Source organism: Pteropus medius, unplaced genomic scaffold, assembly GCF_902729225.1.
Source record: "Pteropus medius unplaced genomic scaffold, Ma_sr-lr_union100, whole genome shotgun sequence".
NCBI classification, from domain to species: domain Eukaryota; kingdom Metazoa; phylum Chordata; class Mammalia; order Chiroptera; family Pteropodidae; genus Pteropus; species Pteropus medius.
This window is the reverse complement of record NW_024351241.1, coordinates 6423-25438: the sequence shown is the minus strand read 5'-3', so window position 1 is coordinate 25438 and position 19016 is coordinate 6423. Positions and strand designations below refer to the sequence as shown.

At 42.4% G+C, this 19016-nt stretch overlaps 1 long non-coding RNA gene across 1 annotated transcript; it reads left to right on the top strand.

Moving 5' to 3' along the window:
• The first annotated feature begins 15350 nt into the window (after window positions 1-15350).
• LOC120586566 (uncharacterized) lies at window positions 15351-18482 on the top strand. Its single transcript, XR_005648731.1, has 4 exons — window positions 15351-15384; window positions 16734-16804; window positions 17269-17293; window positions 18454-18482. It is a non-coding gene; the product is annotated as an uncharacterized LOC120586566 (long non-coding RNA).
• Window positions 18483-19016: the final 534 nt, after the last annotated feature.

The window sequence follows — 19016 nt, the reverse complement described above, 5'->3', positions numbered from 1 at the left end:
CCCGCCATGGGTGCTTTTTGACAGTGGATGACTCTGGCCATGCACAGTTGTTCTCTTCGCTGCATCTTTCTAAAACTCTCTAGGAGTTGCTTCTGCAGAAGGAGCAGAGGAAGTAATTTAGTTGGAAGAAGGACCGTGATAAAAACTGACTTGGAAAGCTTGGGTTTGAAAGAATAAGGCAACAAATGCACATGTTCTTCTTTGCTTCCTAACAATTTTTGTGTGAGGAGTCATTTTATTAAAAACAAGCCAACTGAGGAGTCTCCTGGGATGTCCTCTCTTGTGTGTGAACATGCAAGGGAGACAAGAGGATGGTGAAAATCAGCAAAGGCAAGTGAAAAATGTCGTGAGATCATCTTTCGTAAAGAGGCTACTCAGGCCGGGGAAGCTTCTAAGTTGCTGAACCCATCCCTCCACTGCCCCCTTAATCTGGAGGAGAGGGCTGTCGGTTCCTGTAAGTCCACAATGTGAGTAACTTCAGGGTTCTAGTGTACATTGTCTTTTCTGTGAAGAGGCCTCCAGGATGTACTTACGCTATCGTATTGCAGGACAAAGCGGTGTACTCCTCATGCCCTCAAGATCACAGGGGCATCCCTTAGCTGGAAGTTTAGAGCTGGATTCCTTATCCCTGGGTATGATGAGATAGTGGGAGTGGCCTGACCTCCCCAACCTCAGGCCTCCTGGGAAGAGAAAGCGGAGGATAAAAGTGCCCTGGGGCTCCTTCTCATGCAAGCAAGGCAGCTCACCTTCCTTAGCATTGCAAGCCTGTGAGAGCGTAGTACTCCCAGAATCAAGTAAGGGGCACTGCAGAGTCCAGTCCCAGCTGGGGACCCCTCAGCAGCAGTGGAGCCCTGTGAAGGGCCTGGGGCTAATATCCTATATATATGAGATATATATATATATATTCATATATATATCTCATATATATGATATATAGGGCTAATATCCTATATATATGAGATATATATATATATATATCTCATATATATATATGTAAATCAAGTAAATGACAAAGATACTGAAGGAAACAATGCAATACTTTATTGAACATAGTAAGGGGCGGCATTAAAAATTGCTCGTTTCTTTTCCTTCTTAATTTGTCAAGAAATCAGACAAATATAATTGGTTTAATTATATTTTAAACAGCAGTGTCCTTAATCTTTTCATATTAGAACACATTAAGCCATAAAACTTTTTATTTATTACCACAACATCATGGTTTACCAAATGCAAGGCACAGGCAAAGCATCGGGATGTTAGGAAAAATAAAGTTAGGGGAGAAAGGAAATGCTCTAGGGTTCTGTCCATTTGTACTGTGCTGGTCTCATGAAGGGTCACATTCAGTGTTAGGTTGAGAGAAAGGGTCACCATTGCCACCTGTGTCATCAGACCTGTGTCTCCCAGGCACCAGGGTGGACGGACTCAGCCTTTTCAGCCTGGAGTCCCAGAGTCCCCCTTTCCTCTGCATCACTCTCACTATCCAGGGCACAAGTCACCTGAACGCTTCCCGACCAAGCACCCAAGTTCAGTTGGTCCTGTAAGACATTTGAAGATAATCTGGGTAGAGATAAGACCCCCTTCCAAGAGTAGCACCAGGATTCAGTGTCCTGTCAGCTGATTCCTGGTGAAGCCAGGGCCCGTGCGCGGTCACTGCTGCAGGGTGTGAGGAGCCTTGTGGGTCCTGCACGCCCTAACCAGGGAGTCATCCTCCCTCTGTCTCCTTGCCAGGCAAGGGCTGCCAGCATCCGTGTTCTCCTTGCAGATCTCCTATCAACATGTGTGCAGGTCAAAAGCTGGAACCTCAGCCTGAGACTCAGAGGAGATGGAGTTTACACAGTGTCAAGAAGTTTCAGTCAGGCCAAGGATCCGGGTCCTCCTCATTGCTCCTCCTGTCCTGCTTCAGCGCAGTTACTGGAAGGTTAAGTAGTGTCTCTGTTGCATAGGTTTAGAATTTAATTTAGATGTATATGTTATGTTTACTGAAGATTTTTGAACGAAACAATTTAACTACAACTGGTTTCATTTTAAATGTTTTTTTTTAAATATATATATATATATGTGTATATATATGTGTGTGTATATATATATATATATGTATATATATATATATATATACATATATATATATATATATATAAAATAAAGCACATGAATAGAAACACACTCTGAACAAGTTAGGACTCAATGAATTATTATAGACACTCACCCCAATCACCACAATCAGGTCACCCCTTCTCTCCTATAAAGCTCTCTCAGTATAAATTGAGAAAAATAACAGCAAATTTAGTTCTTTCCACATGTCCATAGGTCAGTGTCTTCTTGGAAATTTTATTTTGTGAAGTCTCTTTTTTATTCCTCTGGAAGAAGGTCATGGGAACAGCAGTATCGGAGATCGTGCCTGATGACGTAGATCCCAGTACATTTATCCCCATGAGTTACATGATTGCATATAAAATCAAGTCTCACTGTTCTTCATGTAACTATAGTACACCATTCTCTTCCATCAGTTATTACAAGGAGGATGATGAGGTTCTAATTTTCTTTAGCTTATAGCTTATTTGCTTTTTACTGTTCTTTAGACAAACAGAGGACTTTTCTTTCTTGAAAGCCCAGTAATGTATCATACACCCTGCCATTAGCAAGTGCATATTCAAAAAGCTCAGGGTGTTCTTTTAATATGCAGATATCAAACATTTTCCTCAAGTCTCAACATCTAAGTGATCATCACATAGTCATTAATTTCCTGAGTTCCTTGTTGTCAGGAGGTAGGCTGTTTCTCCACCTTCCTGACTCAGGTTTTGGTGCAATGATAGGAGATCTTGGATCTCCCGGGCCCCCGTATCTGCAGGAAACCCTCCTCGGAGTGAAATGACTGGGCCCATCGGGGTGTGCATGTTAAGTGCTGACACATGAGGCCAAAAGCATTTCCGAGAGGCCGGTGGCTCTGATGCTTAATCAGACCGTGCATTTGTCAGGACAGGAGCTGGGCCATGCCTGTGCACTCTGCAGAGAGAATATGGGCCTTGGTCCCCGAGCATCTCTTGCAGAATTTCATCCTGCATCACCTCTCATTCCTGTGTGCCCATCTGCATCCCTATCCTCTCTCCCTCACTCCAGCTGGTCTCCACTCTTTCCTGCCTGCACCACTGAAATGTCCCCTGGCTGACTCCTTGATTCTACTTGCCTTCCGTTCAGGACCTCCATGTGGGACTCTGTTCTGGTTTATGGATCTTCCAGACCATGCTAGCTCCTTCAACACCTTCAGTGGCCCAATGTGAAGGGTGGACTCTGCATCAGTGTAGGCCTATATTTGATATTGCAAAAGTCTCCGGTAAGATTTCCTAAGTGGTTGTGTTTACTTGTCAAACAGGTCATGGTGGTGGAGGCAGGAGTCGACTCCACATCTTTAGTACACTTGGCTGTGGGGAAGAGGTGCCATTTCTTGTACCCATTGTTTGGAGATCTACATCTGCTAGTGAGTATTTTAAAACTAGTTTATACATGTGAAAGATTCAAACATGTTTGCAATTTCTTCAATAATTTTCCCAAGTAGAATTGGGGTCTTGGCCCCTCCTTATAAACCAGAAGTGCCACTAATGTTTCTTTTCATTGACAGATGCCTTGGAAACAACACTGTGTCCATGTACGGTTATGCTTGACGTGGCCATGAGCATCCGCCTGATCACTCAGGTCACTGCCCTGTGAGCTATCAGCCACCCAGTACCAGATCTGGATCATTTGAAAGTGCCTTGCTGTGAGGACACCCAGGCCACACTGGCATGTGTATCCTTCAGCCAAATCCAGGTCTAGCTACAGACATGGGATTGAGTCACTTCCAGAGCCTCCCAATGCCTGCTAGTCCATTCTTCCTGCATGTGGGACTTCTCTGCTAAGACTCAATATCACAGAGCAGAAAAGTGCCAGCCCACTGCCCCTCGTCGGAATGCCAACCCATGACGACCAGCAAAATAATGCCAGTGTTTCAGGCCACCAATTTGAATGGAAAGTTCTAAACACATGTATGTGTTTGTGTGTATGTATGTATGTATATATTTATGTATGCGTGTATGTCTATAAACACACACAAAGAGCAGCAGGAATAACAGCCTTGTAGGAATTTCGAAAAGTGCTATAGAACATATATAAAAATCTGATTGTGTTTCTTTCTCCCTTCAATAGCTTTCTAGCTTTGGTCTCTGGACTTAAGAACGGGTAAATTTCTGTATGTCTTTTGACATTTATTATGAACCACCAGATAACACTGACACCCTCACATGTCTCTATAGGCTTTTCCTATATTTCCACATTGATTCTCCATTGACCATGAACACACAGGGAGGGGACAGCAGAGAGGAAGTCCTCTGCTTTATACTGTTCTCCAAATGGGGTCTGAATGTAAGACCTGAAATAGTAAAATGCATAGTAGAAAACATAGGAACTAAGCTCAAGGACCTTGGACGTAAAGAGGATTTTATGAATTTGACCTCAAAAGCAAGGCAGGCAAAAGCAAAAGTAAACTAATGGGACGACATGGAACACAAAAGCTTCTGCTCAACAAAAGAAACCGTCAACAAGGTAAAGAAAAAGGCATCCGAGTGGGAAAATATATTTGCAAGCTTTGCCTCTGATAAAGGCCTAATATCCAAAAATATACAAAGAACTCGTACGACTCAAGAACAACAACAAAAAAAACAAGCTATCCTTTCAAAAATGGGCAAGGGACTTGAACAGACACTTCTCCCTAGAGGACATACAAATAGCCAACAAGTATGTGAAAAGATGCTCAACATTGCTAGCTATTACGGAAGTGCAAATTAAAACTACAATGAGACATCACCTCACACCTGTAGCTATAATCAACAGGGCAGATAATAACCAATGTTGGAGAGAATGCAGAAAAAAAGAAACCCTCATACAGTGCCGGTGGCACTGCAAGTTGGTACAGCCACTATAGAAAACAGTATGGAATTTCCGCAAAAAAAAACAACGAAGAATTGATCTGCCATATGATCCAGCCATCCCTCTACAGGGTATTTACCACAAAGACTTGAAAATCCTTATCCAAAAAGATATTTGCATACTGATGTTCATAGCAGCATCATTCACAGTGGTCAGTGCATAGATGATTGTACTACGATAGATGATTGGCTAAAGATAGATGATTGGCTAAAGAAGCTGTGGTACATGTATACAATGAAATATCTTCCTACGGTAGATGATTGGCTAAAGAAGCTGTGGTACATATATACAATGAAATATTTTCCTCATCCATAAGAAGAGATGAAATACTGCCATTCGATACAATATGGATGGACCTCGAGATAATCATGCTAAGTGAAATAGCCAGACAGAAAACGTTGAAAATCACATGACATCACTTATATGTGAGATATAAATCTAAAAGCAACAAATGAACAGGACAAACAAACAGACACTCGTGGGCATAGACAATGGACTAGTGTTACCAAAGTGTAGGGGTTGGGGGAGGAGGGGGTAGTTTGACGGGGCAAAAGTAATTAAATAGAGGAGGGTAGAGGGAAGTGAAGTGGGTAAAGGGGATCATATATATGGTAGCTGAAGGCAACTGGACTTTGGGTGGTAAAGACACAATAGAATATATACATGTCAAATGATAATATACAACTGAAAAGTATATAATTGTATTAAGCAATGTTACCCCAATAAACTTAATCAAAAACTAAAATAAAACAAAATAAGAATGAGTGTGACTGGTCCACATATGAGCCAGAACACACAATGAATTCTATCTAGAGTTTTGGGTCATCTACAATTTTATTTACAAAATCACTGATTATGTATTATCGCCCAACCCACTATTAAAAAAATACAGTGATTCTTTTTCTTATTTTTTCAGTGAAGAGCCAGTCTTGAATATACATAATGACATGAAATTGTCCCATGAATTCACAGAGACTGAGAAATAATTCAGCATAGAGTTTTATATAAGTATGTAGATAAAGAATATAGGTTTAGAGAATAAGAGAATTTATATAACATAGTTATATGCTTGGAGAAAAATACAACTTTCGAAATCTGATTTCTACTAATGTTGCTTTTGAATTGATGTGGAACACTTTTTCAGTTGTTTTGTAGAAAAGTCTGGTGACTCAGGAGTAGTGGAAATGGATGCGGATCATACTGTAATCAAGAATGGAACAACTTCATACGGCCAATGTGTTAGATTTGACATGTTCAGCCTGAAATTATCATTATTAACTCTGTTTGCATGGGCAAGTTGTTTTCTCTCACATATCATGTTTTTCAGAAAGAGAATAACAATTTGGGAGCCTGGTGTTCATTTTTGAAAGAAAACACGTTTTCTGTTTTAATTCTCTTAACTGCCGCTCTTGCCCATGTAAACACACAAGTGTCTCGAAAGCAGCAGTTGGACCCAGAATGTGCAGCGTGCGCTCATTCTGAAAGTTCTGTGACATGACCCGTCACCGTGGTAATGTGATGATGCGCTTCTTGCCTTCCGTTGCAACTGTCACTCTGTGAGTTGAGAGAGAGGAGGCGAGAAGTACTCAGAGACTCACTGCTCGTTGCAACTGTCACTCTGTGAGTTGAGAGAGAGGAGGCGAGAAGTACTCAGAGACTCACTGCTCGAGACCTTGAGATGGGAAACTTCATTTGTTGTAGAGGTACGTTCATATTGATATTGTGAATGCCGCTCCTTCAAAAGGGCTGGTTAAACTACCGAAAATCTGTTTGTCATCTTGTAAAACCATTGCCACCTCTCTCATTTTGACTCCAGGCTTGTAAGTGTCTTTATAGGATTGTAGTATAACTTGATTGATATTTAGGATTCTTCTCTCAAGTGGACTGCCTTAACAATTTTCCTCAAGTTAGAGTAATGTAAGATTCCCTAGTAAACACTTTGTCCCCACTCGTGCAGAGAACAGATCCAGAGGGAGCCCTCCCACACTACTTCAAGTGGGGAGTATTTTTCCATGGATTCACAGTGGTTGAGAGCCCACCTCAGCAGTAGACATGACAGGAAAGGGGAATTGCAGGTCAACTGCTCAGAATGTGGATGTGACAATAGGTGCCAAACATCAGCAGTCTAAATGCAGAGATTTTAGAAAGGAGCGAAGCTGGGATGTCATGGGGCATGTCCATGGGCGGATGTGGACAGGATCACTGGGAATGTGGGTGCTGTCTGGGAAAGCTGTGAAATGGGACAGAGCCTTCGAATAGGTGGAATGAACACTGGGTGACTTAGATTAGGAGGGCTTGGTCGTTCTCCTCAAGGGTCCTGGTGTGGGGTCATAGGCTGTCTAAGGAGAGACCCCTGTCAGAGGACATGGGGCTCTGTCCACTGCCACCGAATGATCTAGAGTTGGAGGACGTAGTAGTAGACTCTGAATTTTGTTGAAGACGGACTTGGGCGGGGAAGGTGCACACTCAGTGCTGGAACAACCAGAGTCCGCTTTCAGCCAGGTCTTACCTCAAGCTACTCAGACTGTTGCTCCGAGCAATAAACAGACAGTGGAGCTTTCAGACTTAAATCATTGAATGCCTAAAGCACCACATCCTCGGGTCATTGGTATCAAGTCCAGGGTTGCTAAGATTTAGAATGTTGTCGTATGGCAGGCAGTTGGTCCAGAATGCTCTGAGTTGACTTGAGAGTCACCCAGACCACTTGTGACCCAGGAGAGTCCTCTGCAATGGAGAAGTCTCAGAGTGAGAAAGCTGACTGTGGGCTGACGCTGCGGGAGGACGGCCACAGGTTGGGACGTCCTTATTCCTCTGAGGGGCTATGATCGGGGGGAAGTGTCATATGTGGGGTCAGAGACAGAAAGTTGGAGCTGGAAACTGTGACAAAATTGGACTCCTAGTGGCTCAGCCTCCTCTTCCAGGGCATTATTTCTATCGCACAGTAACCTAGGGCAGTAGCACTTCAGAGAGACAGTGAGAAGAGCGTTTATTTCAGGCATGCCGAGAATGGAGTCAGGTTTCAGAGGGGTTCTGGGACTCTGTCCTCAGGACACCAAACATGTTCATACCCCAAACCCATCACTGGTCGCTCTTGTGACTCTGGGCAAGTTGATTAATCTCTCCAAATTTCTGTGATCTTCACTGTAAAGTATGGGTCTCAGCACCTGCTTTACCTCTCCGGCTGTAGGGTTGTTGTGGGCACTCCAGGAGATGACAACAGATACTCTCCATGAGATAGAAAGCATCATCACTATGGAAACAATGAAAAGGAACCTACCACCTTCTAATGCTGTGGAGTCATCCAAGTCCACTCTCTAGATGGAACCACTACCAAACATCTAGCTTGAACTTGCAGTCACACAATGATTGGGCACTTAAGGAGTAATGACTTGGAAGCGGTCACTTATTTTTCTGAAGCTTTACCTCTGTTCAATCACTTTTAGCCTCATCAGTTAATAGTTATAGGTAGGCCATGGTAACTTTTTCTCATCACAGAAGAGTGCACTAAGGCCCCAAGGTGTCTGCATGAGTTTCCTTGGGAGACGAAGCTTCTAAATACATTTAGAAACTAGGGGACTGGACATGGTCACTGTGCTTTGCTGTGTTTCTCTAATGTCTCAATTAAATTAAGATATTGGCCCTCAAAATCCTGTCTCGTGGGTGTTTTACGTGCACACCAAACTGCACGATCTTCCTAAGTCTACTTTAGCTTCAGGAGGGTCTTCTGGGTAGCTGTGAATAAATTATTGCTAATTTCCCTGTGTTCTTCTGCCAACAACACATCTACAGTTCTCTATATTGTCATGCTTTTCTCAGGGTGCTGTGATGAGGAGGATGATTCTCTCGAATCAATGAGGGAGGGCGTCAGAAGAGTCCGCTTCTCAAAAGATGTCACCATCTATACTTTTCATTCAGAGAAAGGTACTGTGAAAATAATGCTAGCTAAGATACTTCAAGGAAATTTCTTCAGTGTCCCATGTTAAATGACTTATGATTTGTAAAAACACTAAGCTATGAATTTCTTTTATTTCGAGGGTGGAAATACATGTGTATTCAGTCCATCTGTGGTGCCGTCACCATGGACATCAGGATGTTCTGACAACTCACAATGTGGTTCATGTTTAATAGTGAACAAGGTCTCTACTACATGTTCACATATTAGCTGATTTGGAAACATTATCTGAATAGATCTCTCCCTGATACTAGGTGTCAGATTTGTAAAAATTAATAGACATTATTTAGAACAGGTTTATATTCACAGGAAAGGTGACTAGATAATACAGAATGTACCGACATCCTACCCCACCAGTTTCCGCTATTCAATACATCTTAAGTTTGGGAGATATATTTGTAACAATGAGTGAAAAAATATCAGTTCATTTTTATTAATTAAAAGACCATACATTCCATTAAAATTCACCCTTTCTGCTGTGACATTCTGTGAGTTTCACAGGATCGTAACTTCTTATATTACCAGTAGTGTATCATACACCAATGTTCATAATGGCATTATTCCCAATAGCCAGACAGAAAGAACCCCAAAGTCCATCAAACGATGAGTGGATCAAATGTGATGTATACACCTCGTGGGATAGTATTCTGCAATAAAAGTAATCAGGTTTTAAAATAGGCTACAACATGGAGAGACCTTGAAAAAATGGATGGCTTAATGATATCGTGTCTGCACATAAGGACAGTAATTTATGATTCCATGCATATGAGGTTTCTGAAAAAGCCCAGTTCCAGAATTTTCTATCTAGAGTCAGAAAAACAAATTGCAAGGACTGGAAGAAGGATGAAGGCAGAGTGATTTATGCCTAGAAATATTTTGGGTCTAGACAGCAGGGATGGGTCCACAGCAGTGTTATGTAATCAATGCTACTGACAGATATGGTAACAAATGACTAAAAGTCACCTAAATTTGATGGAAATTTCATTGCAATAATAGTAAAATTTCCAATATTATACATGCTATATACATATATGAATGCTTGGATGCCGAAATGGTCTTGTAAATGATAGGAAATGAGAATTTAGCCGGGCTTTAAGCATGGTAGGAGAATCAGAATCCTGTCATTGAAACAGAGGATGCAATTTAGATGCTATTTGATGGATTTGATTCCCTTGAGGTAGACTTTCAAAGACTCGGTTTCCCTTTCTGCCCTCCTTTTTTCCTTAGCCCTCTTTTCTCTACCAACGCAAATGACCCAGAAGACGCTCAGTCCATACTGTTCACCACTCACTTCCACATTTTCTAGCCCCACAATGACATTGAGCAGAGCTCTCTGAGACAGTCCTGAGCAGCATCACCAATAACTGATGGTGACTCTGTGTCCCCTTAGCTCCCGCCAAGACCGGGGTACAGCAGGTTCCTAGAGTGTGGTCCAGTGCGGAGATCATATCTGCTGTCAAGGTAAGAGGGCTTTCCACCCTCAGAAATGAAAATGTTGCTTTACTTCTTTTTCAATAAAATGACAATCTGAAAATGTGAGCATGTACCTGCTAGATGATAGAGACACTGTACTAGTTAGGAGAATGTCGAATGAGAGTCTACGACCACCGGAAAGCTGAATCAAGTGAGCATTCAAAAAGGGCAGCATTACTTACAGACTGTAGGGTCATAAGCAGTGGCCTCTATAGAGCAAATTTCCTCCGAGCAAAAAGAATGTTGTAATTGCCAAATCAAAGGGGCTCGAGACAGCTTTTATGAAGTGCCTCAAGCTTCCCCACAGGAGTTCTATACAATTTCCCTTGTGGTGGTTGACTCAGGCACTATTTCCCATCTGGTATCCTCGAGTCATCAAAAGAACAGAATGCCTGTGCGAATAGTGTCCAGGGGTATATGATCCTCACAGTGTTTTCCTTTCTCCCATGACAGGCGTACGACAGACCCAGTGAAAAACGTACGTATTGTTTAATCATTCAGTCACTGACGAGAAAGCTAGGTGCTTAGGAAGTTGGGCCATTCCTGCCGATTTGGTGTGGAAGCCCCGTGATTCTGCAATCCTGCCCCGGGGATGAGGGTTAGGGGTGTAATGACAGAAAGTGGTCACACAGGAAAGTTCTCTGGTCAGTTGTTTACTCCTCAGAAGTGAGGATAATATGTAGGTGTGAAGCTCGGGTGTTTAAGACATTTGGAGTTTTTATGTGTTTGTGTGGTGTGATTGTGAATGTGAGTCTGCGTGAGATTGTGTTTTCTCAGGAGATTGACCCACTCACACAACACAAGACATGCTTTCATCTTCTAAAGAAACCTCCTCACTACTGTACACTTTACATTATTAACTCCTTCTTTCCGCTCCCCGACTGTATCTGGACGTTTGTTACTAATCCATCTCCTCAGATGGAAGTCGTGCAGTGAAGAATGGCTGAAATCTTTGACCTTCTTCGTGAAAGAGGCATATTGTGACTCAGGTGTGGGTCCTTAAGTTGATGCTCTTGACCACTGTCCTGTACTCACCACTCTGTCACAGGGTCATCAGCCACAGGGCAAGGGAGTTTCAGAATCTGTGGCAATGCCTGGAAGCGCCAACCGGCTCCCACACACAGCCCATCATGAATGGGAGGCCCCAGTGGTCGCGCTGTCTGGGGGGGCCATAGTTGGATCTAACAGCCGACTTTGCTGTAGTCATTGGAGTGACACCTGTAGGGTCCACAAGCTTTTGGTTCGCTCTAAGATTCTACAAGGTTGAGGCTCCACATAGCACTGTAAACATCTCTCAGAGCTGGAGTCGCTCCTTAGTCTCTGTCCCAAAGAAGTTAAGAATCAGGGCGATCACATCACAACAAGCAGCTTCTAAATGAGTTTGACATCTCAGAGACCAGAAGCAGTCACTGTGCTTTGCTGTGTCTTTAGAATGGCTCAACTAAATTAAGGTAGTCGCCCACAAAATCTATCTGGTGGATGTTTTATATGCACACCAAAATGCACGATCTCCTTCAGTCTCAGTTGGCTTCAGAAGGGTCATCTGGGTAGATGTGGAGAAATCATTCCTAATTTCTCTGTTGCCTTCTGCAAGCCAGATGTCTACAGTTCTCTTTATTGTCATGCATTTCCCAGGCCACAGTGAGAAAGAAGAAGCAAGTGTAGCAGAGTATGGTCCTTCTATTTCTCAGAGGGGAAGCAAGAATCGGGCTCAAAGAGTCCGTTTCTCGCCGCAATACACGGCATCCATTATCGACGAGCCAGATGAAGGTACTGTGGAAGTAGTTCTCACTAAGGTACTTCCAGAGAAATTCTTCAGTGTCCCATATTTAAGTGGCTATGGCAAAAAGGCAGTCATAGTTATCTTTTATTTCATCGGTACAAATACACGAGTATTCAGTCCATCAGTGGTGCAGTCTCCATGGAGGTCAGGATGCACAGACAATTCAAATCTGGCTCATGTTCAATAGTAAACGAGCTCTCTAGTTCATGTTCACACATTAGCTGATTTTGCAACATTATCTGAAAACTCCCTCCCTGATAGACGTTATTTAGAACAGGTTTCAATTAACACATAAGTTAACTAGATAATACACAAAAGTCCTATATTCTAGTTCCCGTTTCTCCTATTAGGAATATCTGACATTTTTACGATACATTGGAGAAAATGAATGAAAAGATATCAATACATGTTTCTTAAGTAAAAGTCCATACAGTCTATAAAAACTCTTTGAGCTCTGACATTCTGTGAGTTTTGACAGGACCATTTTATCATATTTCACAAGTAGTGTCTCATACATACACCAATGTGCATAATGGCGTGATTCACAATAGTCAGATGGTGGCAAGAACCCCTAATTTCTTCAAGTATTGAACGAATCAAATGTGGTGTGTGTACCTAGTGGGATACTATTCAGGCAAAACACATGTGTTAGATTTTAAATAGGGTACAATATAGATTGTCACTGCAAATATGTTGGGCGTGTTCACATCAGGCCTACCGAGAAAAACAACAATTTATGATTCCACTGATACGAGGTTTCTGAAAAAACCCAGTTCCTAGAAACAGAAAAGAGGAGATCACAAGGTTTGGAAAGAGGGTCAAGGCAGAGTGATTTATTACTGGAAATGTTTTGGGTCTAGACAGCAGTGATAGGTCCACAGCACTGTGAACGTAATCAATGCTACTCACCGATGTAGTCACAAATGATTAAAGGTAGCATAAATATGATGTAAACTTCATCACAATAAAAGTAATATATCCAATATTATTTATGCCGAACACACTAGCGTCATGTATGAATGCATGGATGCTGAAATGGTCTTGTACATTAGAGGAAGTGGAAATTTGGCCAGGCTTTAAGAAGGGCAGAAGGAATCAGAACCCTGTCATTGAATCTTAGCATGCAATTTAGATGCTATTTGATGGATTAGATTCCCTTGAGCTAGACCATCAAAGGCTCTATTTCTCTTTCTTGCCTGATTCTTTCCTTGGCCTTATTCCATCCACCAATGTGAATGTCCCAGAAGACACTCAGTCCAAACAGTTCACCACACATTTCCACATTCTCTAGCTCCACAATGAAATTGAGCAGAGCTCTCTGAGACAGTCCTGAGCAGCATCACCAATAACTGATCGTGACTCTGTCTTTCCCTAGGTCCCTCTACCACCAGGGTGCAGAAGCGTTTTCGGTTTCTATCCAATGTGGAGGTCCCATCTGCTTTCATGGTAAGAAGGCCTTCCATCCTCAGAAATGGAAATGTTGCTTACTTCTTTTTCAATAAAATGACAATCTGAAAATGTGAACATGTACCTGCTAGATGATAGAGACAAGGTACTCGGTGGGCAAATGACAAAAGACAGTCTATGACCACCTGAAAGCTGATTCAAGAGGGTATTCGAAAAGGGAAGCATTACTTACAGACTGTAGGGTCATAAGCAGTGTCCTCTATAGAATAGTTTCCTGCGAGAAAAAAGAATGTTGTAATTGCCAAATCAAAGGGGCTTGAGATAGCTTCTATGAAGAGCTTAAGATTTCCCACAGGAGTTCTGTACATTTTCTCTTGTGGTCATTGACTCAGGCAATGTTTCCCATCTGGTATCCTCGAATCATCAAGAGAACAGAAGGGCTGAGCAAATAGTGTCCAGGGGTATGTGATCCTCACAGTGTTTTCCTTTCTCTCATGACAGGCATACGACAGACCCGGTATAAAAGGTACATATTGTTTAATCACTCACTCACTGACGAGAAAGCTAGGTGCTTAAGAAGATGGGCCATTCCTGCCGATTTGGTGTGGAAGCCCCTGTGATTCTGCAATCCTGCCCCAGCAATGAGGGTTAGGGGTGTAATGACAGAAAGTGGTCACACAGGAAAGTTCGCCGGTCAGTTGTTTAGTCCTCAGAAGCGAGGATAATATGTAGGTGTGAAGTACGGGTGTTTTAGACATTTGGGGTTTTTATGTGTTTGTGTGGTGTGATAGTGAGTGAATGTGAGTCTGCGTGAGACTGTGTTTTCTCAGGAGATTGACCCACTCACACAACACAAGACATGCTTTCATCTTCTAAAGAAACCTCCTCACTACTGTATACTTTACATTATTAACTCCTTCTTTCCGCTCCCCGACTGTATCTGGACGTTTGTTACTAATCCATCTCCTCAGATGGAAGTCGTGCAGTGAAGAATGGCCGAAACCTTTGACCTTCTTCGTGAAAGAGGCATAATGTGACTTAGGTGTGAGTCCTTAAGTTGATGCTCTTGACCACTGTCCTGTACTCACCACTCTGTCACAGGGTCATTAGTCACAGAGCAAGGGATTTTCAGAATCTGTGGCAATGCCTGGAATCGCATACAGCCCATCATGAATGGGAGGCCCCCGTGGTCGCGCAGTCTAGGGCAGCCATAGCTGGATCTAACAGCCGACTTTGCCGTAGTCATTGGTGTGAAAGGCACCTGCATGGTCCACAAGCTTTTGGTTCGCTCTAAGATTCTACAAGGTAAAGGCTCCACTTAGCACTGTAAACATCTGTCAGAGCTGGAGTCGCTCCTCAGTCTCTGTCCCAAAGAAGTTAAGAATCAGGGCGATCGCATCACAACAAGCAGCTTCTAAATGAGTCTGACATCTCAGAGACCAGAAGCAGTCACTGTGCTTTGCTGTGTCTCTAGAATGGCTCAACTAAATTAAGGTAGTCGCCCACAAAATCTATCTGGTGGACATTTGTTGTCCACACCAAAATGCATGATCTCCTTCAGTCTAATTTGGCTGCAGGAGGGTCATCTGCTTAGCTGTGGAGAAATTATTCCAAATTGCCCTGTTGTCTTCTGCCAGCAAGATATGTAGTGTTCTCTGTATTCTCATGCATTTCACAGGCCGCTGTATGGAAGAGGAATCAAGAACAGAACATGAACAGAATATTTATGAGAGAGGAAGCGAGAATCGGGCTCAAAGAGTCCGTTTCTCACCACAAGTCACGGAACACTTTATAGACCAGGAAGATGAAGGTACTGTGGAAATAGTGCTCACGAAGGCACTTCCAGAGAAATTCTTCAGTGTCTCATATTTAAGTGGCTATGGCAAAATGGCTGTCATATTTATGTTTTATTTCATGGATACAAACACACATGTATTCAGTCCATCAGGGGTGCAGTCTCCATGGAGGTCAGGATGCAGAGGTCTCTAGTTCATGTTCACACATTAGCTGATTTTGCGACATCATCTGAAAACTCCCTCCCTGATAGACGTTATTTAGAACAGGTTTCAATTAACACGTAAGTTAACTAGATAATACACGAAAGTCCTATATTCTAGTTCCCGTTTCTCCTATTAGGAATATCTGACATTTTTACGATACATTGGAGAAAATGAATGAAAAGATATCAATACATGTTTCTTAAGTAAAAGTCCATATAGTCTATAAAAACTTACTCTTTGAGCTCTGACATTCTGTGAGTTTTGACAGGACCATTTTATCTCATTTCACAAGTAGTGTCTCATACATACACCAATGTGCATAATGGCATGATTCACAATAGTCAGATGGTGGCAAGAACCCCTAATTTCTTCAAGTATTGAATGGATAAAATGTGGTGTGTGTACCTAGTAGGATACTATTCAGGCAAAACACGTGTGTTCGATTTTAAATAGGGTATAATATAGATAGTCACTGCAAAAATGTTGGGCGTGTTGACATCAGGCCTACAGAGAAAAATCATTTATGATTCCACTGATACGAGGATTCTGAAACAGCCCAATTTCTAGAAACAGAAAAGAGGAGTCACAGGTTTGGAAAGAGGGTCAAGGCAGAGTGATTTATTCCTGGAAATATTTTGGGTCTGGACAGCAGTGATTGGGTCCACAGCACTGTGAACGTAATCAATGCTATTCACCAATGTAGTCACAAATGATTAAAAGCAGCATAAATATGATGTAAAGTTCATCATATTAAAAGTAAAATATGAAATATTTTTTATGCTGAAGACACTAGCGTCATATATGAATGCATGGATGCTGAAATGGTCTTGTACATTAGAGGAAGTGGGAATTTGGCCAGGCTTTAAGAAGGGCAGGATAATCAGAACCCTGTCATTGAAACATAGCATGCAATTTAGATGCTATTTGATGTATTAGATTTCCTTGAACTAGACCTTCAAAGGCTCTATTCCTCCTTCTTTCCTGGTTCTTTCCTTGGCCTTCTTCATCCAACAATGAGAATGTCCCAGAAGACGCTCAGTCCATACTGTTCACCATCCACTTCCATATCCTCTAGCCCCACAACCACCTTGAGCAGAGCTCTCTGGGATAGTCCTGAGCAGCATCACCAATAACTGATGGTGACTCTGTGTCCCCCTAGCTCCCGCTACCACCGCGGTGCAGCCACTTCCTAGATTGCCGTCCAGTGCGGAGATCCCATCTGCTCTCAAGGTAAAAATGCCTTCCACCCTCAGAAATGGAAATGTTGCTTCACTTCTTTTTCAATAAAATGACAATCTGAAAATGTGAGCATGTACCTGCTAGGTGATAGAGACAGTGTACTAGTTAGGACAATGTCGAATGAGAGTCTACCACCACCGGAAAGCTGATTCAAGAGGGCATTCAAAAAGGGCAGCATTACTTACACACTGTAGGGTCATAAGCAGTGTCCTCTACAGAGCAGTTTCCTCCGAGTAAAAAGAATTTTGTAATTGCCAAATCAAAGGGGCTTGAGACAGCTTTTATGAAGTGCCTCAAGCTTCCCCACAAATGTTCTGTACATTTTCCCTTGTGGTAGTTAACTCAGGCACTGTTTCCCATCTGGTATCCTCGAGTCCTCAAGAGAATAGAAGGCCTGTGCGAATAGTGTCCAGGGGTATATGATCCTCACAATGTTTTCTTTTCTCCCATGACAGGCGTACGACAGACGCAGTGAAAAACGTACGTATTGTTTAATCACACAGTCACTGACGGGAAAGCTAGGTTCTGAAGAAGGTGTGCCATTCCTACCGATTGGGTGTGGAAGCCCCGTGATTCTGCAATCCTGCCCCTGGGATGAGGGTTAGGGGTGTAATGACAGAAAGTGATCACACAGGAAAGTTCTCTGGTCAGTTGTTTAGTCCTCAGAAGCGAGGATTATACGTAGGTGTGAAGTTTGGGTGTTTCAGACATTTGGGGTTTTTATGAGTTTGTGTGATGTGATTTTGAATGTGAGTCTGCATGAGATTGTTTTTTCTCAGGAGATTGACCCACTCACACAACACAAGACATGCTTTCATCTTCTAAAGAAACCTCCTCACTACTGTACACTTTACATTATTAACTCCTTCTTTCCGCTCCCCGACTGTATCTGGACGTTTGTTAATAATCCATCTCCTCAGATGGAAGTCCTGCGGTGAGGAATTGTCCAAACTTTTACCTTCTCCGTCAAAGAGGCATATTGTGACTCAGGTGTGGGTCCCTATGTTGATGATTTTGACCACTGTCCTGTACTCACCACTCTGCCACAGGGTCATTAGCCACAGAGCAAGGAGTTTCAGAATCTGTGGCCATCCATGGAAGCGCCAACCTCCTCCCACACACAGCCCATCATGAATGGGAGGCCCCAGTGGTCACGCAGTCCAGGGCTGCTATATTTGGATCTAACAGCTTACTTTGTGACACTCATTGGTGTTAAAGGCACTTGTAGGGTCCACAAGCTTCTGATTAGCTCTAGGATTCTACAAGGCTGAGGCTCCATGTAGCACTGTAAACATTTGTCACAGTTTGGGGACACTGCTTAGGCTCTTTCCCAAGGAAGTTAAGAATTAGGGCGATAACATCACAACAAGCAGCTTCTAAATGAGTTTGGAATCCGGGAGACCTGACGCGTTCACTGTGCTTTGCTGTGTTTCTATAATGTGTCAACTAAATTAAGGTATTCATCCACAAAATCTGTCTGGTGGATGTTTCATGTGCACACCAAACTGCACGATCTCCCTCGGCCTAACTTGGCTTCAGGAGGGTCATCCGGGTAGCAGTGCAGAAATTATTTCTAATTTCCCTGTGATCTTCTGCCAGAAAGATGTCTATAGTTGTATGTATTGTCATACATTTCCCAGGCCGCTTTAAGGTAGAGGAAGAAAGAAGAACAGAGCCTCTTCTTTATATTTATCGGAGGGGCAGCGTGAAGTGGGCGGAGAGAGTTCGTTTCTCACCACAAGACACGGCACACTTGATCGACCAGCAAGATGAAGGTACTGTGGAAATAATGCTCACTACGGTACTTCCAGAAAAATTCTTCAGTGTCCCATATTTAAGTGACTATTGCAAAATGGCTGTCATATTTATCTTTTATTTCATGTGTATAAACACACATGTATTTAGTCCATCAGTGGTGCTGTCACCATGGAGGTCAGGAAGCAAACAATTCACAATCTGATCATGTTCAATAGTAAACGAGGTCTCCAGTTCCTGTTGACACACTAGCTAATTTTGCAGCATTATCTGAATACCTCGCTCCGTCATAAACGTTATTTAGAACAGGTTAAAATAACACAAAAATATGCTAGATAATACACAAAGGTCTTATATTGTACCTCACATTTCCCATATTAGAAATATATTACATTCATAAGATACATTTAAGAAAATGAATGAAAAAGTATCAATACATTTTTATTAA